The sequence below is a fragment of the Podarcis filfolensis genome (genome assembly GCF_964270895.1).
Source record: "Podarcis filfolensis genome assembly, chromosome: 6".
Classification (NCBI taxonomy): Eukaryota; Metazoa; Chordata; class Lepidosauria; order Squamata; family Lacertidae; genus Podarcis; species Podarcis filfolensis.
In genome coordinates this window covers 11,360,055-11,386,110 of record NC_139609.1, presented here as the reverse complement: position 1 = coordinate 11,386,110, position 26,056 = coordinate 11,360,055, and the positions used below count along the sequence as shown (strand labels likewise).

The window sequence follows — 26,056 nt, the reverse complement described above, 5'->3', positions numbered from 1 at the left end:
GGGAAAGTGGAAAAACACCAATGGAACTTTACAGGACTGGTTATCTTCTGGGAAAGCTGCAAAACGGAAATAACATCTCGTCTTCAGGGTGTTTTCTTTTTTGTTTTTTTAAAGGAGACAATAGATTTTTCTATTGAAGAAAGGAAGGGACTGAACGTAAGGTTTTGCCCCTGAATAACAACCATCCCTGCAGACTTACCAAACTTTCGAACTACAACGTTTTAGCAGCGGAACAAAGGGAAATCAGACTACAACCTGGAAAGAACAATGGAGGGAGTTCTATTACAGTTTTATTAAAGACTGAAGTTAAAGTTTTGAAAAATAATGATAATAATAATAATTTTGATTTTCAAAAAAATTTATTTTTAATTTTAAAAAAGAAAAAGCCAGCAAGGAGTTGGGGAAAAGTTGTGATTTATGGTCTTAAGAATTCCAGGCAGACACCAGGGGTTGATGGTCAGGGGGAAATTAAACCGGGGACAGGGGGGGGAGAACTAAAACTCCAAAGGCTTGCCAACTTGGTTATTTTTTGCTGAATTGGTCTATTATTCATTATATTTTTTTTATTCTCTACCTTTTCTGTTTCTATTATCTGGGGTGCTTCTTTTATTAAAAAATGGAAATTGTGGAATGACATGGGGTGGGTCTTGGGGAAAGAACACTGGGTTTTTTTTTTTTTTTTACTGTAAAACAAATTAAGTTTCAATTTGAATGGGGAACTTGTTTGGCCAACAATATGAAAGGGGAATATGGTAGGGGTGGGGGAAGGGGGGAGTCCCGTAAAGTGATATTTTTTGTATTTTTGAAAAATTTTAATAAATATTATTTAAAAAAAAAAAAAATAAAATTATCTACTTTAGATCAGAATAATTCTCTAGGCTCCCGTGGTAAGAGGCAATTTACAAACATCAGTTAACAGCGCCTGCTAAAGCAATTCTAAATACCTTTCCCCCTCTGCAAATGGAAAAACACAGAGAAACAATTTCCTTGGAGAAGGGGAGAGACAGAACCGCCTCACACTCACTGTGGCACTTAAAACACAACTGCTTCTGCTCCCATAGCAACTCCTCCAGACTGTAATATTTCTCCCTTGGGTGCAAAACAAGCTTGTGGTAATTAGGCCTTTGTTCAGCTCGCTGTAAGGTCCAACTGAGTCCACCCGACTTAATTGTGGCTTTTTAAACATCTCATCACACATGCAAAGCATTCACAGTTGCTCACAAATAAGGCGGGATCAATTCTTACAATGCTTCTACTCCTTTCTTTCCATTCCTTTCCCCTTCCTTACTGTCAGAGCACATTGCTTCAGATGTTGGCTGGCAATCTGCACTCTGGATATTCTCTTCAAAGCGAGCTGAAGTATACAAGCATCCCCTCCTCGTTTGTTTTGTATCTAGTGGAGGGATGAGACCAGTTCACAGAATTGCTAATGAGGTGTCCCAGTCCTGGTTTTGGTGTGGGAGTGGGAGAGAGAGAGAGAGAGAGAGAGAGAGAGAGAGAGAGATGTCTATAGCTATCATTGGATGCTGTGGTTTGTGGTTACAAGTCACCCACAATTCTTAGAATTAGTAAAATTTAATCAAGGTTTGATTAAATTGTGCCAAACAAGGAAAGTCAAGCTTATGTTAACAACCAGGCTAGCCTAGCAGAGCTAGCTGGGTGTAAGCCATCATTAAAGAAGAAGGAGAAGAGTTTGGATTTGATATCCTGCTTTATCACTACCTAAAGGAGTCTCAAAGCAGCTAACGTTCTCCTTTCCCTTCCTCCCCCACAACAAACACTCTGTGAGGTGAGTGGGGCTGAGAGACTTCAAAGAAGTATGACTAGCCCAAGGTCACCCAGCAGCTGCATGTGGAGGAGCGGAGACGTGAACCCGGTTCCCCAGATTACGAGTCCACCACTCTTAACCACTACACCACACTGGCTCACTTTGTAAAGGCACAAAGATTGCTTGATCGCCCTTCAAAGAAACCATAAGGACACAGGAAACACAGCAAAAAGACACAGCAAAAACCAGATGACGAAGCGAGGGGCCCCTCCTTCAGCTGTGCATTTGTGGACAGAGACCAAAGGGGTGTAGGATTTCAGGATGTGTGTGTATGACATAAGCAAACAGGAAAAAGGTGTCAGTTTAGCAAGCAGATAATAGGGGGCAGGCCACGATGTGGGCTGGCTGGGAACAGCCAGTGGCATAGGGCAGGTTGCCAGTGCCCGGGGCCGCACAGATGGCTGGAGTGGGAGGGAGGGAAACAAACAGAGTACACATGCACATTCAACTGTCTAATGGTGTCTGTGTCACCTAGGAGATCACAGCTGCAGTGATAAGAAGAGCCATTGCGTTTTTTGGAGAGGTCACTTCCTGGCTCGCATAGAGAAGGTGTTTTCAATGGAGCCCAGCGACAGAAGCACATAGCTGTATTGAGGCAGTACCAGATGTTGAAATTTTGTGCCCCTAACAATTTTGCACTTTGGGCGACCGTCCCCTGTGTCCCGTCCCTCCCACGCTACGTCACTGAGAACAGATGTAACAAAGAGGGACATAGAACATGGCTTTTTGCTGTCCTTTGAATCCAATGCTGTGTTTATGGAGGAAGCCGGGCCTGCTTGGAGTGTGAACGCTCTGCAATTCCTTCATCTAGGTTCAGGTTATATATGTGCATAAATAAACCATATATCATAAAGACACCACAGTCTCCACTGTGCCTCATTGTCCCCCAAAGGAACAAAGACCCTGGTAAGTTTACCAGCAACCCCTGGAATCTTGCATCGCTTGTGGAGATGGGGGTTGCATGAAGCAATGGCCATTTTGAGTGTGGGTTGTGTTTCTGTCCCATGCGCCCCGCACTGTCCCTGCCCTTGTTCCACCCTGTTCCACTCCCTTTTCCGGCCACTTCCAGGGTCGTTGCCTGCGTGTTAATGGTGCCCCAACAGCTTTGCATAGCTCAGAACTAGAGTTAACTGCAGAATTTTTTTTACAAAACATGCAAGTTTGTATAATTTATAGATATCATAGAATTTCAGTTACCGTATTTTTCGCTCCATAAGACACACTTTTTTCTTCCCTAAAAGTAAGGGGAAATGTTTGTGCATCTTATGGAGTGAATGTGTGGTCCCTGGAGCCGAATTGCCCAGGGGCAAAAAGCAGATCATGCTTTTTTTTTTTGAAAGAGGGAAGTGGGTGTTGAAACAAAGCCGCTGATCATTTGCGATCAAAGATACTACACTAAGGCAAAGGAGAGGGAAGGGTGTGTTGAAAGGAAACAGCTGATCAGTGGGATCAGGAGAGAGATAAGGGAGCTAGTGGAGGCTGCCTTGGAGGGGGGAGATAAAAGCCCATGGATCCTCAGGATTTTTGCATTGGGTCACCCCAAATTCACCATCAGATCACATGTCTATGGTCACAGCATGAACCATAAAAATCATACATCCACTGTTTCGTTCAGAATATATTTTTTTCTTGTTTTCCTCCTCTAAAAACCAGGTGAGTCTTATGGTCAGGTGTGTCTTATGGAGCGAAAAATACGGTAGTTTTTGCAAGAATGCTGGTTTGTTCTTTTTTTAAAAAAGAACACTCTGGCTTTAATTCATACCAAAGCTAGCCATCAGGTAGCCCACATGTGAAAACAAGTCAGCCCTTTCTTGTGGAAATGAATGTTTCTACAACCCCAAGTGAACAGCGGCTTTGGTTGAGGTCTTCCACCCTCCTGCTGTTGGCAGAGATCGCTTTCACTCAATGCCAACTTGGGCAGCCCAATAAAAGAACGGATATTAATATTCCCTATCCGTTCCTTCCCACGTGGCACCTTTGAAACCACTCCATTTGCTACGTTGCTAGAATCAAGTGGCACAGATGAGGCTGGCTATATATAGGCGATGGGAGTTTTATGCATTTTCAAAGAAACTGGCATTCTATTTATCCATGGACAGAAAAGCTTTCTTCCTATTCTGCTGGAATTGTCTCTGATTTTTTTTCCGTGGACTGCAAGCATCTGACATCCCATCCTGGATGTGGGGCCAGTCACCTAATCTCAGCCCTGCAGCACAACAAGTTATGCTGCATCCGATAAAGTAGACTGTAGTCCATGAAACTTTATGCCAGGGGTAAGCAACCTTTTTCAGCCGTGGGCCGGTCCACCCTCCCTCAGACCATGTGGTGGGCCGGACTATTTTTTTGCGGGGGGGGGGTGAATGAATTCCTATGCCCCACAAATAACCCAGACATGCATTTAAATAAAACCACACATTCTTGTTGTTGTTGTTTAGTCGTTTAGTCGTGTCCGACTCTTCGTGACCCCATGGACCAGAGCACGCCAGACACTCCTGTCTTCCACTGCCTCCCGCAGCCTGGTCAAACTCATGCTGGTAGCTTCGAGAACACTGTCCAACCATCTCGTCCTCTGTCGTCTCCTTCTCCTTGTGCCCTCCATCTTTCCCAACATCAGGGTCTTTTCCAGGGAGTCTTCTCTTCTCATGAGGTGGCCAAAGTATTGGAGCCTCAGCTTCAGGATCTGTCCTTCCAGTGAGCACTCAGGGCCGATTTCCTTCAGAATGGATAGGTTTGATCTTCTTGCTGTCCATGGGACTCTCAAGAGTCTCCTCCAGCACCATAATTCAAAAGCATCAATTCTTTGGCGATCAGCCTTCTTGATGGTCCAGCTCTCACTTCCATACATCACTATGTACTGGGAAAACCATAGCTTTAACTATACGGGCCTTTGTTGGCAAGGTGATGTCTCTGCTTTTTAAGATGCTAGGAGGTGCTACAGTGGTACCTTGGGTTAAGTACTTAATTTGTTCCGGAGGTCCAAACTTAACCTGTAACTGTTCTTAACCTGAAGCACCACTTTAGCTAATGGGGCCTCCTGCTGCTGCCGCGCCGCCGGAGCACGATTTCTGTTCTCATCCTGAAGCAAAGTTCTTAACCTGAAGCACTATTTCTGGGTAAGCGGAGTCTGTAACCTGAAGTGTATGTAACCTGAAGCATATGTAACCCGAGGTACCACTGTACTCATGTAAAAACATGCTGATTCCCGGACCATCCACGGGCCGGATTGAGAAGGTGATTGGGCCGCATCCGGCCCCCGGGCCTTAGGTTGCCTACCCCTGCTTTATGCTGTAGCAAAACTGTTGAGACAGCTTCTCTGACAACTGAGCCACAGCTCAAGTTTAGTTCCCTTTAGATGAGAGAGCAGTGGAGTTTAAGGGTGTTCTTTACCATGTTTGCTTTACTAATAGCACAAGCAAGAGGCACACGTAAACAGGCCCTCCTCTCGCCAGCAGCAGATCCCACGGCCTTTACAATGGATTCCCAAAGCAGCCTTACGCAGGTCTCCCAGTTCTATCTAACTCCAGCCAGAAACTCTCCACTCTCAACCTAACAAATAATTGCTGCTTTCCTCACCTCCTGCAGAACAATAGTTACCAATACTTACCCCCAGGTGGTGGAATTACCCATGCGGGATACTTCCTTTTTTTTATATAAGATACTTATTAGAATTTTCCATTTTATACAAACAAAGAAAAAATTAAAAAGAAAAAATAATAAAAACACATAAAGTTCATAACTTATTTTTCAATAACATATTTCCCTGACCTCCTCATGCCTCCCCTTCTTGTATTCCAGTTCAAATTGTTTATCCAGCAAATCCTTATCTCATAGCATTACAGCTAAAAAACCCCTTATTTTCTATCCATCTTCTTAAATTATTGTAGCTTAAACTTTTACTTATATACAAAGAAAAAAGAACCATTTTTTCATATTCTTTTGTACCATTACAGCTAGAAACCACTTAATTTCAATCCAACATCACTCAACATTCATTAATATTGCAGTGTTTTTGTAAGTAGTCCTTGAATTTCTTCCATTCTTCTTCTGCCGACTCTTCTCCCTGGTCACGGATTCTGCCAGTCATTTCTGCCAATCCCATAAAGTCAATCAACTTCGTCTGCCATTCTTCCAGAGTGGGTAGATCTTGCGTCTTCAAATACTTTGCGATAAGTATTCTTGCTGCTGTTGTAGCATACATAAAGAAAGTTCTATCCTTTTTTAACACCAATTGGCCGACCATGCCCAAGAGAAAGGCCTCTGGTTTCTTCACAAAGGTATATTTAAATACCTTCTTCAATTCATTATAAATCATTTCCCAGAAAGCCTTAATCCTAGGGCACGTCCACCAAAGGTGGAAAAATGTACCTTCATTTTCTTTACATTTCCAACATTTATTATCGGGCAAATGGTAAATTTTTGCATGCGGGATACTTCCACAGCCATAAAAGGAACAGTACTTTTGCCAAGTTCATGGCTCCAATCCGCTCACTGTAACCAGACAGCAAAACTCACATTATATGTCCAGAAAGAAGTCTATGTACTCCTGCAGCAAAGGACCAAGGAGACAGGAATTCAGGGTGGGTGAATCTGTCCATTTTAGTTTTTCTCATTTTTCCAATCTGAAGCTCAGTTCTCCACATAAGTTTGTGATTCTACTTTATCAAAAAGTCCTTGTGAATATCTGCATTTTAGTGCAATTTTCTCCTATGTGTGTAATGTTGCCTAATATGTACATTGCAAATCAATTTTCCCTCATGTGTTTTTTCTGTTATTTTCACTAATTTTCACTTTGCCCCGGTAGGTGCATTTTTTGTGTGTGCACGCTGCTATATTGCAAAACTCGGAGGAAGGACAAATTCCGAAGAATGGCCTCGTTTCAGTTAGCATACAGTTTGGGAAAATGCAAACCAAATGGCCTTTAAATGTGATCTAAATAATTAAGACAATATAGTCTTTAATACAGAGTGGAAATCATATGTTGTACATTTTCAGAATTATTGTAAACAGATTAAATCATTAGCAGGACTGATGTAAAGACGTGCAGTAACATAATAAATATTGAATTAAAGGAGATAAATAATAATTAGGTTTAACTTGGAAATGCAGTAAAAGTATTATAAACATAAGCAACCGCAGAACGAGGGGGAAGGAGGTCAAAATAAGATATTGTGGAAAATGTTGTGCTTGCTTATTGTAAAATGAAAATTATAAATAAAACATTAAAAATAAAAGTGAACTAAATTGATGTTCTCCCCCTGGTGTGTGTTTTTCCAGCTGGAACTCAATGCAGTTAACTTGGCAAGGCAAAGCATCCTGTGCCCTTTTAAAATGTGGTTTTTTTTGGGGGGGGGGTTATTGGGTTGTTGTTTGTATTTTGATTATATTGTGGTTTTATATTTTGATTAAATAAACTCACTGGAACTTAGTTCCAGCAACTCTCAGGTGGGCTCCACTGCCATTATAAGAAAACAAGAGAGGCATTCATGGTGAGTTCTGGCACCTCTTTTTTTCTACAAAAATAGCACTGGTTCTCCCCAATCCTTGGAGGAATGCACCACGATTGAGAGGTTTCTCACAGGGCACACTGGTGTGGTGTTGTGACTGAGAGCAGGAGCTATCCCTGCAGTTCAGTTGTCACCTACCCAGTAACTTACCACATGGACCTAGGCAAGAGCCACATTCCAGCAATAACAACAACAAACAAGCAGAACAGGAATCAGGAATAAAACTACTTGCTTCGCTTTAGGAAAAGGAGCAGTCAGAGAAAATGGAAAGTGTGCCACAGTTTACTAAAGTGAATTAACAGCAAGCCTCCGCCTTTAACACTTATCTGTCTCACTCAGGAAGTATAAAGCAAATATCAGAGAGCAAATCTCACCTAAGTACATTTGTTTCTCCGTGCTTTTCGATACAGTGGTACCTCGGGTTAAGAACTTGATTCGTTCCGGAGGTCCGTTCTTAACCTGAAACTGTTCTTAATCTGAAGCACCACTTTAGCTAATGGGGCCTCCCGCTGCTGCGCCACCGCTGCACAATTTCTGTTCTAATTCTGAAGCAAAGTTCTTAACCCGAGGTACTATTTCTGGGTTAGCAGAGTTTGTAACCTGAAGCGTCTGTAACCCGAGGTACCACTGTACTCTTAAGCAGGGGTCGGCAAACTAAGGGCCGCAGGCTGGATTAGACCCAATTGCCTTCAGGATCTGGCCCGCGGACTGTCCATGGATCGGCGTGGGGACTCTGTTTGTTCGGGCTGCAGCCATTCCCACTCTGCACCAATCCATTCCCCCCCTCCCTCACACACACCGCGGTGGTGGCACCTCCTCCCTCCCTCCTCCCGGTTTCTCCCCGCCCTGCCTAGAGGAGGAAGGGGGCTGGGCTGAGCTGGCTAAGCACCAATTTAAGCAGCCCTTCTCTGGTCCGCCACAAGGTGTGAGGGACAGTGGACCAGCCTGCTGCAAAATAAAAATAAAAATAAATAGCCAACTCTTGCTCTTAACAAATAGCGTGAACCAAGGCCAGTCTGTTTATTTTTTGCTTTGCTTTCCTCTACAAAGTCACAAAATTCAACCACCGAAAGAAGAAGAAACATTCCGGAGGTGGAACATTTTATGAATACATTCTTGACTCAGAAAGGAAGTTTTAAGTCATCCTTGCTGCTAAGTCCCTTGGTACACAAGTTTCTTCCACGGAAAATAACCAGAAGCGACCAGGGGGTGGCGGTGGGGGTGGCGGAAAATGTGCTAGAATTCTTCTTGCTCTGCAAGCATACAAAATATTTCGACAGGGGAAGAGCACGAGCACAGATTAACCACAGCAGTTATCTGAATGCAGAATGACTTTCAGGAAGTCACAGAAGAATTGCTGCAATGTGTCTTTTGAACTCAACACTCCATAAGCATGGCTTTTAATAAAACTAGCAGCAACCTGTGCCTGGGTAGTCCTTCCTGTGTGGCTTTCCCCTCCCACCCTGTGCCACAACACTGAGCCCAGCTGATAAAAGTAAAAAAACCCTAGTCCTTTTCCCTTATGCATAGCTGTCAACGGTCCCTTTTTGGTGGGAAAGTCCCTTATCCCAGCGCTGTGTCCCGCTGCTGTCCCTTATTGATGATGTCCCTTAAATTTCCCGGGTTTCAAAGGAAGCAGCTCCTCTCTCTTCCTCCCTGCCGGCCAGGGAGGAGGGAGGCTCCAACTGTGTTGCTTGGCTGCGTTGCTCACCCAATAAAGAGTCTAAGAACGACTGGGGGGTGGAGCTTGCATGCCTTGTGCCGATCAGATCGGCCGCGTTGCCTGGGGACTCACCTTTGCTCAGCGCTTCCCAGCGGAGAGGTGACAGTGGTTTCCCTTGCTGCACCCCCTTTGCTGGGTTGCTGTGCTGTGGGAACCACCGCTTGAGGCTTTGTTTGGCTGCTAGCTGGGCTTTCTGCCTTTGGCTCGGAGGGGCTCAGAAGCTGAGCATACCTGTGTTTGGAAAATCCCTTATTTTGGCTGCTGATCCCTTATTTTCAAGGCTGCTGGTCCCTTATTTTCAAATCTGTAAGTTGACAGCTATGTCCTTATGGGGTACCCAAGAGCCCATACAGAGTCCTTCTGTAGGTTCTCTATCGGTAGGAGAAAATAACAGAGGCCAACCAGAGAATATTGAGAAGCAAAGCAGCCAGTAAGCCTGATCTTTATTAACTGTTGCAACAGAGTGCTCCCCTCACCCACAGGAGAGGAGGAGAACCCCGAACAAAGGCGTGCCCGCCCTTATATAGACATTTTAAATTGCCTGCCCTGGAGTCCAAGACCACCCCCAGAAAGATCATACATACATCACAGAAGGGGTGTACCCTAAGACCACCCCCCAGATGCATCATACCTACATCACAGAAAAGGCGGTCTACAACAGAAATCTCTGTGAGTTGTTTATCTCCTATCTGGCAAGTTACCTGATTGCATTGGGTTTTGGCCACTCTTTTGTTATTATAACTACTTAATCCCTCAATCTAGGTCACAGGGTCACACCCTGTCCATATCTTGAATGTGCCCTTAAGACAGGATTTGCGTGGAAAGAGACAATGAGGAGGTTTCCCACTTTGACCTTGCAGAGAAATATTTGAGGTCGATTTCTTCAGGACCTAATCTGTGGGGTTTCAGACATGTGGTTTATATATACAGTTATGAACATTTAATTTTTATATATATATATGACCTTAAAATTCTTATAACACCAGGCTACGTGAGCAAAGCAATGTGCCAGACCCAAAGCCGCTATCCCACGACCAGGGCCATCGGCTGCTCAGCGGAGGAAAAAGAATTATTTAGGATAGGAATGAGAGGCTGGGAGTTGAACTGCGTACTAAAGTTACACCTTTTAGAAGCTGCTCATCACATTGCCACTCTTATCAGGTGCAGAAAGCAGCTGATCAGCAGCTGCTGCTAGAGAGGAGAGGCGATTCAACAGCAAATAGCAGCTTCTCTTCCATTCCCCTTAACACAGTGTACTTCACATAACATGCTCTGTTGACCCTGAGCCAGGGCACCTGACTGCGGAAGTACAGGGAGTGTTATTAGAGGATGGGACAGTGGGCCTGAGATCCAAGTCCTTGTCACCAGGCCTTCATGCCAGATTCCAATCTCCTTTCCTCTTTCAAAAGGTGATTTTGTTGTTACATTGCTTGCACGAATGATAGGAAACCCAGTCTCTTTCATATGTGGTGGACTTGTACAAGGGTAAAAGAGTATTGGGAAATTATCCGTAATGAACTGAAAAAAATGTTTAAAAGTACAGTGGACGTTCGGGTTGCAAACGTGATCTGTGTGGGATGCACGTCCGCAACCCGCAGTGTCCACAACCTGCAGCGGCGCATCTGCGCACGCGCGGGTTGCAATTTGGTCTTCTGCACATGCGCAAAGCGCAATTTGGCACTTTTGCGCATGCGCAACTGCCGGAACCCAGAAGTAACCCGTTCCGGTGCTTCCGGGTTTCGGCGGTCCATAACCCGAAAAAACGCAACCTGAGGTATGACTGTACTTTCCCCCCAAAACCAGAGTCCTTTCTGTAGGGGATAATTCAGACTGAAATGTAAGGTAATAAAAGCTTTCTGGGAGATGATATATAATGAAATGAAGAAAGTGTTTAAAGTAACTTTTGTTAAAAAAACAGAAGCTTTTCTATTAGGAATTATAGGTACAGATGTTCCAAAGAAGCAGAAGAAGCTTTTTATGTACGCTACAACAGCCGCACGGATGCTACTAGCCCAGGGATGGAAAGACGAAATAGTCCCTACTAGAGAAGAATGGCAAGCTAAGCTGATGGACTACACCAAAATGGCAAAACTCAGGAACCAAGAGGACAAAAACTTTTAAAAAGAATGGGAAAAAATTGTAAGTTATTTAGGAGACTACTGCAAGCAGATGGAAACATTAGCAGGATTTTAATCTCACCTATAATGTAACAAGTAAAATATGGATTGATATAAAATACAGATTATGGAATAATATGCAGTTGTAAATGTTGACAATAGGACCCATGGAGGGGGTGGGGGGAAGGCTCGAGATTCAGAATAATCTCTATATATGGATACGCACTGGGATTGTTATAATTTTATACTTGTAAAATCAAATAAAAATGATTTCAAAAGGAAGGTAAAGGTAAAGGGACCCCTGACCATTAGGTCCAGTCGCGGACGACTCTGCGGTTGCGGCGCTCATCTCGCTTTATTGGCTGAGGGAGCCGGCGTACGGCTTCTGGGTCATGTGGCCAGCATGACTAAGCTGCTTCTGGCAAACCAGAGCAGTGCACGGAAACGCTGTTTACCTTCCCGCTGGAGTGGTACCTATTTATCTACTTGCACTTTGAGGTGCTTTCGAACTGCTAGGTTGGCAGGAGCAGGGACTGAGCAACGGGAGCTCACCCCGTCGCGGGGATTCGAACTGCTGACCTTCTGATTGGCAATCAGGAGCCATCCTCCAGTTTTTGCCTGTATTTTAGAACTCGGATCCACCTGGCTTTCTAAGCCCGGCTCTTTCTTTTTGTTAAAGTATTACATAGGACAGGGGGAAAAACCACCCTGCAATTTGATCACATCAGTTTATCTGTAATGGGGCTGCACCAGCATTAGCAAATACGTATTTCAAACATGACTGCCGCTCTTCAAGATATCCTTGCGTCTCAAGGGTAATGGAAATCTAATGGCGAAGCAGTAATGCGCAGATATGAAACCTGTGTTTATGTTGCCCGATGGCCTTAATACTTAGCCAAGCAATCAAAGAGAAGTCACCGTTGTGGTTCAGGGAGCAAACGCTGCAATAAAACTCAGCAGGGGCAGGGCTTGTATGCTAATGAGGCAAAGCGTTGCAACTCACCACAAGTCAGCTCCCGCAGCGCCATATCATAGTGCCCCTAACTGGCTGGAATACAACAGTTTCCATACAATTAGTTTAATCAGCCAGTTGTTCATGTGAAGTGCAGCAAATAAGTGCTGCAACTTGAAAACAGTGCTTAGCATTAAAAGGAACGGAGCATCGCCGGTGGCAGTTATTGGCAGAACATTATTCTGAACATGCACCGTCTCAGATGAGAGTTTGCGCCGTCATGTATTTTGCATTTTTTCCTCTGTCCCCTGCCACTCTGAAACCAGATGTGGAGGCTGAGCAGGTGGTTGAAGCCAAAATGCAAAAGTGCGTCCTAAGCACATATTATCAAATTATCATTCCCATATCTCAGTGTCGGACGGTCTTCTCCTTGCTCTCCTTCTTTCCCAGGGGAAACATTGTCTTTGCCTCTGAATCGGTGCAAACAGCAATCTGTGGGCAACCTGAATTGCTGTTTGCTCCGATGGAGCACTAAAGAGCGGTTTTCCCTGGGGGAAGCAGTGGTACAAGAGGAAATATGGATAAGCACAAATGCTGAAAGAGGTGAGTTAGGCTGAAGAATGCTGCCAACTTACCAGTAGCACTTTAATGCGGCAATGCTTCAATATTTCTAACCAACAGAAAAAGGAAAAAAAAACCTCTAACCGACAGAAGCCACTTTTTAAGGTCATGAAGTGCTGGGCTGACACTAAAGGTAAAGGTAAAGGGACCCCTGATCATTAGGTCCAGTCGTGACCGACTCTGGGGTTGCGGCGCTCATCTCGCTTTATTGGCTGAGGGAGACAGCGTACAGCTTCCGGGTCATGTGGCCAGCATGACTAAGCCACTTCTGGCGAACCAGAGCAGCGCACGGAAACACCGTTTACCTTCCCGCCAGAGTGGTACCTATTTATCTACTTGCACTTTGACGTGCTTTCGAACTGCTAGGTTGGCAGGAGCAGGGACCGAGCAACGGGAGTTCACCCCGTCGTGGGGATTCAAACCGCCATCCTTCTGATCGGCAAGCCCTAGGCTCTGTGGTTTAACCCACAGAGCCACCCACATCCCATGGGCTGACACTACTGCAGTGCCATTCCTTTGGACCAGAGAGTCCCAAATTCCTATATAATCTTGCTCACTGAGGGGTAAGTGTTTCCTTCATTGGTCTCTCAGGCTAGTCTTCATCCCAAATGGTTAGAAGTACCTGAAGGCAAAGCTTTCTGCAATCCAATCTGATACTGACTTGTGAAGCACAGAATTCAGCATTCAGGTGAAAGCAGCATCTGCAAGAGAAGATTGCATTATGTAACAACACAATTGTATTATATAATACAAAAATATTATATAAATAACGAGGACAGAAGTCATGTGGTGACATAATTATTTGTGGGCATTATTACATTTGGTGGACTGAGAAGAGCGGACAAAGGTAGTGATTATGGCTAGGACATTATGCCCTCTAGGACTAAGGTATCATAAAAAACTCAAGGAGACATGCTCTTGGGTAAGGGTGGTTATGCAATTTCAGCAAAGAAGGCAAATAAGATTACCCCCTTTGTTAAGTACAGCAAACATGCACTCGAGAACAAAGCAGTGGGTGGCACTCTTTAGAAGTAGTAATAACAATAATTTTATTATTTGTACCCCACCCATGTGACTCGGTTGCCCCAGCCACTCTGGCTGAGGTGAGTAACCCAGGTCTCTCTGAGCGTAAATACTGTTGGTGTCCAGTCATATCCTAGGCATGTTTAATCCTAAGAGTAAACCCCACCCAGACTTGGGGGTCCAATCAATGGTTGGGATAATAGACATAGAAACCACATGGTCCTCAGGAATCCTGCCCAGTGCATACTTCATATTTGTACCAGCAATCCATGGTCCACATGCTCAGTGCATACTTCACATCTGTACCGGCTCAACAACTGGCTTGTTGGGAATTTGCCCATGCCATAGCTGTCAACTTACAGATTTGAAAATAAGGGACCAGCAGCCTTGAAAATAAGGGATCAGCAGCCAAAATAAGGGATTTTTGAACACAGATATGTTCAACTTCTGAGCCCCTCCGAGCCAAAGGCAGAAAGCCCAGCCAGCAGCCAAACGAAGCCTCAAGTGGTGGTTCCTACAGTGCAGCAACCCGGCAAAGGGGATGCAGCAAGGAAAACCACCGTCACCTCTCCGCTGGGAAGCGCTGAGCAAAGGCGAGTCCCCAGGCAACACGGCAGATTTGATCGGCACAAGGCATGCAAGCTCCACCCCCCAGTCATTCTTAGACTCCTTATTGGGTGAGCAACGCAGCCAAGCAACACAGTTGGAGCCTCCCTCCTCCCTGGCAAGCAGGGAGGGAGGGAGAGGAGCTGCTTCCTTTGAAACCCGGGAAATTTAAGGGACATCATCAATAAGGGACAGCAGCGGGACACAGCGCTGGGATAAGAGACTTTCCCGCCAAATAAGGGACGGTTGACAGCTATGGCCCATGCCCACAACATTAACATAACACGCCCAAGTAAGCATGCATTTTACTGCAGCCTTCTTCTTCCTGGGAGTCTGCCACCAGTGGCGTTGGCTTTCTTTTCCCAAGAGCTTTCCAAGTATTTTTCCAAATACGTAAAATGGCTGGAAAGTGACGTCATATGCAGCTCGTTTTTTAACAGTGGAGTGGATATCTGTCACATTTTGTTTTGTGTTTTAGTGGCTTTCTGCACGCCCACTGTCCCACCCAGGCACACGCAGACAGGCCATAAACCCTCCATACATCTACCAAAACACAAAGAGCAAAAAGGTGTATCAGATGCGTTACGGAAAAATCTAGGTGTGAGGCTGCTCAGTCACCCAGCTCGTCGGGCAGAGCCCGCAGGTCCCTTCGGAATAAAGGGAGGAGTCAAGCCACCAAACGGAGCAAATAGCTGTAGACCAAAGTTTATTGCGCAACAGGTTCAAAGAGGAATTTTGCACCCCGAGGATGGGGTGACAATGACTTTTAAAACTTTCCCACCATATCCCAGAATACAGTTTGTACAGCATCATTGCTACATCACTGCTACATCACTGACATGTCACAAAAGGGGAGGGGTAGACAGGGGTTACACTAGTTTAACCTTGGCAAACATGTGCAGACAAGTCCTTGGTACAAGATTAGCATAAGCAGACATGTCAGGGCAAGACCCAATAGAAGTACAGTAGAACTTCCTTTGCATGTCTGAAGCCTGAGGCATGTCTGGTGATGAGATTTGGCTTCCCTTGGAGAACTATGAGCCCAGCAATTGTCACCTCTGGACATTTCCTGGAGTGTATACATATCTTCCAACTTGGGGAGGTGGCAGGGGAAAGAGTCCTTTTTCCAAGGGCAAAATGGTGGTGAATGGAGGAACTTGGCAAAGGTGTTGATTTTATGTGATTCATAAAGCTAGGTACATTCCCTGAGCTGTCAAGTCGAAAGGATACATTCAGGCATAATATTTGTAACTGTTAACAACTTTAAAGATGTGTCCCCCCCCCTGGTAATTTCCATAACAGATGGGAGCCATGGAAAATAGGTCTACAGCTTCCCTTCCTTTGCACACTAATATGGGCCTCATCTGCACTATACATTTAAAGCAGTGTCATAACACTTTAAACAGACGTGGCTACCCCCAAATAATCTTGAGGAATTTTATTTTGCTAAGGAAGCAAACTCCAGGGATTATGGCTTTCTGAAGGGAAAGGGGGTCTCTAAACAACCTGCAACACCCTTAACAAATTACAGTTCCAAAATTCTTTGGAGGATTAGATTTAAAGTGCTGTGACTCTTTGGTATTGCCTTAAATGTATAGTGCAGATTGAATCAGGGCTACAGTTTGCTGAAGGGTAGAATACATCTCTCTGTCACCCTATTACACTATCAGGATGATAAATATTTTACTTTCATATCATGAGTGACATCAATGGTACTTTATACATAAGCAAAAAAGACAAGCCCATGACTCAAGAATGCCTAACAAAGATAGGAAAACAGGAGTTTGTGTTGTTATGCTCCCTGACACACTCTGCAGAGACATGAAAAAAGGACTACACATGGCATAATAGCATATATTTGCATATAGGTATCATGTTGAATGGGTGGTGCTGTGGGTTAAACCACAGAGCCTAGGGCTTGCCGATCAGAAGGTCGGCGGTTCGAATCCCCGCGATGGGGTGAGCTCCCGTTGCTTGGTCCCTGCTCCTGCCAACCTAGCAGTTCGAAAGCACGTCAAAGTGCAAGTAGATAAATAGGTACCGCTCCGGCGGGAAGGTAAACGGTGTTTCAGTGCGCTGCTCTGGTTCGCCAGAAGCGGCTTAGTCATGCTGGCCACAGCTGTACGCCGGCTTCCTCGGCCAATAAAGCGAGATGAGCGCCGCAACCCCAGAGTCGGTCACGACTGGACCTAATGGTCAGGGGTCCCTTTACCTTATCATGTTGAATATATGATAGCATTTTTCTCATACAGTTGTACCTAGTTCTCAAACGTTTTGGCTCCCGAACAATCGAAACCCGGAAGTGAGTGTTCCGGTTTTCAAACGTTCTTTTGGAAGCCAAACATCCGACAGGGCTTCCGATTGGCTACAGGAGCTTCTTGCAGCCAATCAGAAGTCACGCTTTGGTTTTCAAACGTTTTGGAAGTCGAACGGACTTCCGGAACAGATTCCGTTCGACTTCCAAGGTACGACTGTATTTGGTTTAGTACAAGACAGGTGACGATGAAGGCCAGCAAAATATGCACTTCAACCAAGCAGAGGCCTGCAATCTCTCACATATCCCCAGAGAGATATTATGCACCAAAGATGTTCCAAGCCTTTTTTTGCTAACCTTCTGCCTCTATCTCCAAAATAGCCAGTTTCTTCACTTACATACGCACACATCTTCATCAGAATCTGATGGCTGCCAAAATTCCAAGCATTCCAATGGAAGCTCTGTATCAAAGCCATTTTCAAACAAATGAGCTCTCAACGTTCCCCTGGCCATCCTGGACAATTGAAAACCCGTTCTCCCTAACAAAATAAGGTTGCCCAATCACTCTATCACTGAGCAGGGCTGCAGTGAGGTCAATGGGGCATTCAGACTATTGCTATTTTCCTCTGGGATTGAATCACCACCCGCAAATTCAGGTTGCACAATGAAAACTGAATCGGCTCTCTTGCACAACTAAACCACTTCCCCCCAAAAAACAGACTTTTTGCAATGAAGAAAGTGGTGATGCAATGCACTGCAAAGTGTGAGGGACTGATTGCTTAGTAAACAGCCAGTGTCATCCCCATAAACTGCGCAAACACCTCAGGATGAACGCTTAAAAAGCAGGTTGGCTAGAAGTAACATTTGATGAGAAGCCATTATTTGATGAGAAGCCATCACTGCAGATGGTGATGATCACTGCAGATGGTGAAAGCAGTCACGAAATTAAAAGACGCTTGCTCCTTGGGAGAAAGGTGATGGCAAACCTAGACAGCATCTTAAAAAGCAAAGACATCACCTTGCAGACAAAGGTCCGTATAGTTAAAGCCATGGTTTTCCCAGTAGTGATGTATGGAAGTGAGAGCTGGACCATCAAGAAGGCTGATCGCCGAAGAATTGATGCTTTTGAATTATGGTGCTGGAGGAGACTCTTGAGAGTCCCATGGACTGCAAGAAGATCAAACCTATCCATTCTTAAGGAAATCAGCCCTGAGTGCTCACTGGAAGGACAGATCCTGAAGCTGAGGCTCCAATACTTTGGCCACCTCATGAGAAGGGAAGACTCCCTGGAAAAGACCCTGATGTTGGGAAAGATGGAGGGCACAAGGAGAAGGGGACAACAGAGGATGAGATGGTTGGACAGTGTTCTCGAAGCTACCAGCATGAGTTTGACCAAACTGCGGGAGGCAGTGGAAGACAGGAGTGCCTGGCATGCTCTGGTCCAGGGGGTCACGAAGAGTCGGACACGACTAAACGACTAAACAACAACAACAACATTATTTATTATGGTTATTATTTCAATTCCTTACCCACCCTTCACCATAAGGTCCGGTGGAGGGTTACAGCAGTTTAAAAATACAAGATTAAAAATAGCTTAAAGGAAATTAGTCAGAAGAATATGTCAGGTCATGTATACAGGGCTTTTTTCAGCTGGAACCAGTGCTTTCCCCCCTCAAAAAAATGTTTAGGGGTACTCTCATTTTCCTACTCATATTGAAATACTGCCTCTCAATGAGGCCAAACTTAGATTGACAAAATGTTTAGGGGTATGCGTACCCCTGCGTCCCCCCAGAAAAAAAGCACTGGCCGGAACTCACCAGAACTTAATTCTGGCAACTCTCAGGTGGGTGCCATTGCCATTCTAAGAGAACAAGGGTGGCGTTCATGGTGCGTTCCAGCGCCTCTTTTTCTAGAAAAATAGCAGTGTACAGATAGATAGAAGGGGAATGAGCAAAAAGCGGTTGGGGTCTCTGTGGGAGTCTGGAGACATCGGGGTACAGTCTTTGGAGTCCCATTCTGCCCCCCCCATTGACCACCTGAGGCCAGTATTCAACGCTCCCATTGTTCTAGGCACATTTTGTGACAGGGAATTTCATTAGCACGAGCCGTTTTTGAGCTCTGGGCGCAGTACTGGACCGAAAAATTCAGATTAAAGCTGCCACTGCTAGAAGAAAAAGGAGGCCCCTTTTCTGCCTCCCCACTTCCAGCTACTCTCTGAAGACTGGAGAAGAGACCCTCTTAAGAATATTATTGGGGTGGACAGGGGAAGGACTAGACCATGTGAAAAATGAACATAATATTTTAGCTGCAGTGCATTCATTTTCAGCTTTCTATTCTAGTTATAAGCGCCTAGACATTCCATTGTTGCACCCATAACAAAGGTTTAAGGTGCCATCCCTGACCACAGGTCCTGTTAGCTAGGGATGATGGGAATTGTAGTCCCAAACATCTGGAGGGCTGGAGTTTGCCTATGCCTGCAGTCTGGCCTTTTTGCCTCAAGCAGGGCCAGTCCTGGTTGTCTCCTGCTGAACAACAAAAGCTGTCTGCTTAGTTTGCCAACTGTGAAATAAGCATTTTAAGTTACAGAACAAACCCTTTTAGCAGCAGCAGATATCCGCTGACCTACCATAACTTTACTCCTGATCCCCTGCTTCCTCACTGTTCACTACAGCACTGACGAAGCTTTACGAATGGGTGAAGCGCAATATCATCACTTGTTTCTTTTCCTCCTATTCCTTCATTATTTCATTTTCCAACGGCTTTTTTAAAAAATTAAAAAATTGCTGCAGACCTACAGTCTCAACCTTATGAGTCATCGGCATTACTCATCCTGTCAGCTAGACACCAGCTGTTCTCTCAGGGATAATTCGCTAGACGAGATGTGTCCTCAGAATGGCGATTCACGGTCCCTTCTCAAAGCGGGGAGGGCAGAGAAGCGAGTTTCAGGTTCCAGACATCCTTGCTAAAACATCGGCCGCTATTTTGTGCTGGGAGCAACACAGAACACCAAAAGGCACTCAGAAACACCGGGAGTGACTAAAGAGCCTGGCAATAAAAGCGAGGCACGAGGCTGCCACAGAAAAGATCAATCTGGCATCTTCTGTTCCCTGATACTCTAATGCCACAAAAACACACAGGCTGATATCACCACATCACAACTTTCTACAAACCTACTTTGCATCAGTTGACGGCGCTTATGGGGGTGAGAAAACTCAAACCCTGTGCTGAAATCACATTACACATTTTGCACAGCCAGATAGGGGCATGGAGCTGCTGTTTTCGGTGGTAGATATTGTGATAGGAATTTTGAGGTCTTAGATATATGTTAAATGTTCATAAGTGTACCAACCAAGCACGTACAGTGGTACCTCGGGTTAAGTACTTAATTCGTTACGGAGGTCTATACTTAACCTGAAACTGTTCTTAACCTGAAGCACCACTTTAGCTAATGGGGCCTCCCACTGCTGCTGCGCTGCTGGAGCACGATTTCTGTTCTCATCCTGAAGCAAAGTTCTGAACCTGAAGCAATATTTCTGAGTTAGCAAAGTCTGTAACCTGAAGCGTATGTAATCTGAAGCGTATGTAACCCGAGATACCACTGTACATAGATCAGCACAGGAAAACCAACCTGAAACCATTTTTGATTCCCAAACTGACCAAATGTTTTCTCTGCAAGGTCAAAGGAAAATGGAAAAGCCTCCCCATTGTCTTTTCCTTCACAAATCCTGTCTTAAGGGCACATTTAAGATATGAATAGGGTGTGAGCCTGTGACCTGGCCCAGGAACTAAGTATTTATCATTACAAAAGACTGGCCAGGCTGCCCAGGCAATCCAAACAAGTGACCATTAAACAGATAACCTGGCAGACAGGAAAAACAACATTCAAATTTCTGTTGTAAACCACCTTTTCTGTGATGTAGGTATGTGGGGGGTGGTCTTAGGTTACACCCCTTCTGTGATGTAGATATGATGCATGGAGGGGTGGTCAGGAGCTCCAGGGCAGGGAAATTAAAATGTCTATACAGTGGTACCTCTGGTTACACACGCTTCAGGTTACAGACTCCGCTAACCCAGAAACAGTACCTCAGGTTAAGAACTTTGCTTCAGGATGAGAACAGAAATCGTGCGGCGGTGGCGCGAGGCCCCATTAGCTAAAGTGGTGCTTCAGGTTAAGAACAGTTTCAGGTTAAGAATGGACCTCCAGAACGAATTAAGTGCGTAACCAGAGGTACCACTGTACTGTATAAGGGCAGGCACACCTTTGCTCTGGCTTCCCCCTCCCTCCTGCGTGTGGTGAGTGAGGACCCTGTTGCAACAGATCAATAAAGATCAGGCTTACTAGCTGCTTTGCTTCTCAATATTCTCTGGTTGGCCTCTGTTATTTTCTCCTACCAATAGGGAACCTACATAATGACTCTATATAGGCTCTTGGATACCCCATTAGGGGAAAAAGGGCAGATTTCTGTTTACAACAACGGTATCCGCCGTGCATGCGAGGGCCAAAGATTATTCGAAAATGGGACAGCATGGAGAACAGGAAGCTTAGAGCAAAAATAAAAAACCCCCCAAACAGCAGGAGCCAGGGGTATAGAGTGGGGGGACATCGGGCCAGGTGCATTTTTGAGAGACGGCATGACCAGGCGCCCCCCACCCCCCACAAAATCTCCCTCAATAGAGCTTGGCTCTGGCGCACAAGGGAGGAAAAAGGTGGGATATAAATGCAACAACTAAATATATATATCCCCCCCCCCCCGGTTGCATGCACAAACCCACCATTCTACTGTAATGGTATTTACTTACTACATCTAGTTAGAATTCCTTCAAATGAGAGGAAAGAGATTTATTTTTGCCACTTTCCTACTTTAGACAGCACCGTATTTTTCGCTCTATAAGACGCACCAGACCATAAGACGCACCTAGTTTTTGGAGGAGGAAAACAAGAAAAAAAATATTCTGAATCCCAGAAGCCAGAACAGCAAGAGGGATCTCTGCGCAGTGAAAGCAGCAATCCCTCTTGCTGTTCTGGCTTCTGGGATAGCTGCGCAGCCTGCATTCGCGCCATAGGACGCACACACATTTCCCCTTACTTTTTAGGAGGGAAAAAGTGAGCCTTATAGAGCAAAAAATACGGTATTTCCTCTTAGTGATATATCCCACTTCTCCCCCCTCCCCTCCCCCCACCAGATGGCTTAGTCTAACTAAGGAAGGCTTAAACAGATTTGACTCAAATCCCTACAATTGTCATTGGCTAAGCATTAGCAGCCTGACATTGCTCAAATTCTCCACGATTCATGTCTCCTCTGTAGATTTCTTTCTGCTCTGGGTGTCCTTTGCTTCCTGCAGGTGTAATCTGATAGAGAACTGCACCATGATCCTCAACGTACCTGGAGGGTGGGGCAAATCTGCAAATGAAAGGCAATCTCTTCTCTCCAGGGTTACATTGCTGGAGTCTGCTGACCTTTCGGCCCTGCTCTCGTCCTGTTCCCATATTTGCATTAATGCATTTTATTTTTTTCCACAGAGTTTGCATATGTCAGCTTATGCTGTCTCCGAACAGCCAGGTGAGGGCCTTTACCAATCACAGCTCTGACTTCGCTCATTGGCTTAAAAACACATAACAGGTGGAGTGATTTAAAGAGAAATTGCTTAACTGCACATTAAAAATTGTAACTTGCTTTCTAGAAAAGCTAAAGACTTGTTTTATCTTTATTTTTCCTTTAGTGCTCAGAGTCTCTGGCCCCCGGGCTCATGAGCACCAATGACGGCCTCCATGCTAGTGTTGTAAACAAAATCTGCCCTTTTTCCCTTATGGGGTATCCAAGAGCCCATATAGAGTCCTTATGTAGGTTCCCTATTGGTAGGAGAAAATAACAGAGGCCAACCAGAGAATTGAGAAGCAAAGCAGCTAGTAAGCCTGATCTTTGTTGATCTGTTGCAACAGGGTGCTCCCCTCACATGCAGGAAAGGAGGAGGACCCCGAACAAAGGTGTGCCTGCCCTTATATAGATATTTTAAATTCCCTGCCCTGGAGCTCAAGACCACCCCTCCATACATCCTACATACATCACAGAAGGGGTGTAACCCAAGACCACCCCCCACAACATCATACCTACATCACAGAAAAGGTGGTCTACAACAGAAATTTGAATGTTGTTGTTTTTCCTGTCTGCCAGGTTATCTGATAATGCCGTATCTGATTGCCTTTCCTGGTAGTCTGGCCATTCCTTTGAAATGGTGATTACCCAGTTCCTGCCCTCCCTCCTTGCAGAGAAAACATTTGGTCGGTGTAGGAGTCAAAATGGTTTCAGGTTGGTCTTCCTGTGCTGATCTATGTACATGCTTGGTTGGTACATTTATGAACATTTATTATATATATAAGACCTTGTTGTTGTTTAGTCGTTTAGTCGTGTCCGACTCTTCGTGACCCCATGGACCAGAGCATGCCAGGCACTTCTGTCTACCACTGCCTCCCGCAGTTTGGTCAGACTCATGTTTGTAGCTTCGAAGACACTATCCAACCATCTCGTCCTCTGTCGTCCCCTTCTCCTTGTGCCCTTCATCTTTCCCAACATCAGGGTCTTTTCCAGGGAGTCTTCTCTTCTCATGAGGTGGCCAAAGTATTGGAGCCTCAGCTTCAGGATCTGTCCTTCCAGTGAGCACTCAGGGCTGATTTCCTTAAGAATGGATAGGTTTGATCTTCTTGCAGTCCATGGGACTCTCAAGAGTCTCCTCCAGCACCATAATTCAAAAGCAATATAAGACCTTAAATTTTATTATTACACTAGCAACCTCGAAACCACACAATCCACCCACTGCAGTTTTCGTTGTTGAAAATTAGCCACCTAGTCAATGCCAATCTGACTCACCGTGTAAACAACAGCAAATATAACTTACGTATCAGCAGCTTGAAGGTACCACAAGTTTTGGAGAAGTACAGTCGTTTTTTCTAAATGGGGAATCCCAAAATAAGGGCTGAGCATTCTTGGTCGCTGGTGAATGCTGGTTGGCAGGGGAGCAGGAAACCTGAATAGTTGTGCTCCGTAGTGCGACATTTTTGTTGCAGGTCCCACCTGTAGAATTTAAACCAGGGGTCAGCAAACTTTTTCAGCAGGGGGCCAGTCTACCGTCCCTCAGACCATGTGGTGGGCCGGACTATATTTTGAAGGGGAAAAAATGAACAAATTCCTATGCCTCTCAAATACACCAGAGATGCATTTTAAATAAAAGCACACATTCTACTTATGTAAAAACACCAGGCAGGCCCCACAAATAACACAGAGATGCATTTTAAATAAAAGGACACATTCTGCTCATGTAAAAACACCAGGCAGGCCCCACAAATAACACAGAGATGCATTTTAAATAAAAGGACACATTCTACTCATGTAAAAATATGCTGATTCCCGGACCGTCTGTGGGCCGGATTTAGAAGGCGATTTGGCCGGATCCAGCCCCCGGGGCCTTAGTTTTCCTACCCATGGTATATACCAGTGGTGGCCGAACTTGGCCCTCCAGCTGTTTTTGGACTACAACTCCCATCATCCCTAGCTAACAGGACCAGTGGTCAGGGATGATGGGAATTGTAGTCCCAAAAACACCTGGAGGGCCATGTTTGGCCACCACTGGTGTATACGATTGCAGCCTAAAATAATGAAGATCTGTCAGCTGTGGGCGACGCTGAGAGATAGGATTGACTGAAGATGTGGGAAGCTTAAGTTTTGACTTTCAAACATTTTTCTATTACTAGGAAGATCAAAACTGTATATAATATCAGGCTGCAGTATCACAGTCACACACTTGTATATGTGTAGGGTCCATTTAATATAGCAAGACAGATTATTTCCAAGTACAAATCCATACGACTGGGATGCCCACCAAATTTCACTTCCATAATAATAATAATAATAATAATAATAATAATAATAATAATAATAAATTTTATTTATATCCCGCCCTCCCCAGCCGAAGCTGGGCTCAGGGCGGCTAACAACAATCAAAATAATCCAACATTCTAAAAACATTCATTATAAAATTAATTAAAATCAAATTAAAATCAAATTTATGGCAACCATTAAGCAAAATTCTGTGCAGTTTGCCAGAGGAGGGGGTCAGGCTGCGCCCTGACCAAAGGCCTGGTGGAACAGCTCTGTCTTGCAGGCCCTGCGGAAAGATGTCAGGTCCCGCAGGGCCCTAGTCTCTTGTGACAGAGCGTTCCACCAGATTGGAGCCGCGGCCGAGAAAGCCGCGGCCTTTGAAAAGCTGGTATTTTCAATTTATTGAACACTTTCATATACTACTTCTTCTTATTATTATTATTATTTACAATCACATACCCAACATACAACATAAAAACAAGATTCCAAGGAATCTCTTAGACTTCCCTCCTCCCCTTTGTGGGACCTATTATTAATCATTTCCTCCTGCGCCTTTTATAATAATCCAAATCTTTCATCTCTCCATTGTATCCAAAATTCACCACTGAACCACAAGTGATATTCCAATCCTGCTAACTGTTTTAACTGTTTACAATGGTCTTTAAGATAAGTTATAAATTTCCCCCATTCCTTATTACAGTTTTGGTCTTCCTGATTTCTGATTCTTCCAGTCATTTTAGCCATTTTGTCATCATCCATCAACTTAATCTGCCATTCTTATCTGGCTGGGCCTTTTATCTTCTTTCCATACTGCTTTTTTAAGGTGACCTCACAAAGTGGTTTACGTGAAATCATTAAGATGTTGAGCGCCATTGAAAAGCATGCAGCTCATTGGGGGGGAAAGACTAGCAGCTGTTTATGCTGAAGATGGAGGGCTGGCCGCCACTGGGAGCCAGAAGGTGGTGAGGTTCACCACACCACAACCACTACCTCTCCCATCTCCTCGGAGCAAGGAGCTTCCACGGCAGCCGTCGGGCGAGGGATCAAAACGGTGACCTGCCAACGAGGGTTGGGTCTGACTGTAAAAAAATTAATCTGGATTTAGTCGCCGAACACTTTGCTGCTCTCATCAGCTTAATTTTAATAATCTGCGAGGTGAAACTAGGTCATACGAGCCTAGCTTGGAATGATATCATGGCACTAATGCTGGGATGGAAATTTGCGAGGATTCCTGCTTTCGGAGGGCTTAACTGGGCTGAAAGGGAGCAGAGCCACTAACTGTAGAGGGGTTGTTCCTGGCATATATGCTTCTTTTTCCATCTGGACTGGAACTTGGTTCCAGGTCCTCTCAAATGGGCACCATCGCCATTGTAAGAAAATGAGGGAGGCGTTCCTGGTGAGCTCCGGCACCTCTTTTTCTAGAAAAATAGCACCTGTTACAGGGTTGACTGCAAGGGACACGGGTGACGCTGTAGGTTAAACCACAGAGCCTAGGTCTTGCTGATCAGAAGGTCGGCGGTTCGAATCCCCACAACGGGGTGAGCTCCCATTGCT

General features: G+C 44.9%; 1 long non-coding RNA gene across 1 annotated transcript; it reads left to right on the top strand.

Moving 5' to 3' along the window:
• Positions 1 to 3,371: 3,371 nt before the first annotated feature.
• On the top strand, positions 3,372 to 26,018 carry LOC310765315. Its single transcript, XR_014549523.1, has 3 exons — positions 3,372 to 4,101; positions 22,150 to 22,936; positions 25,326 to 26,018. It is a non-coding gene; the product is annotated as an uncharacterized lncRNA (long non-coding RNA).
• Positions 26,019 to 26,056: the final 38 nt, after the last annotated feature.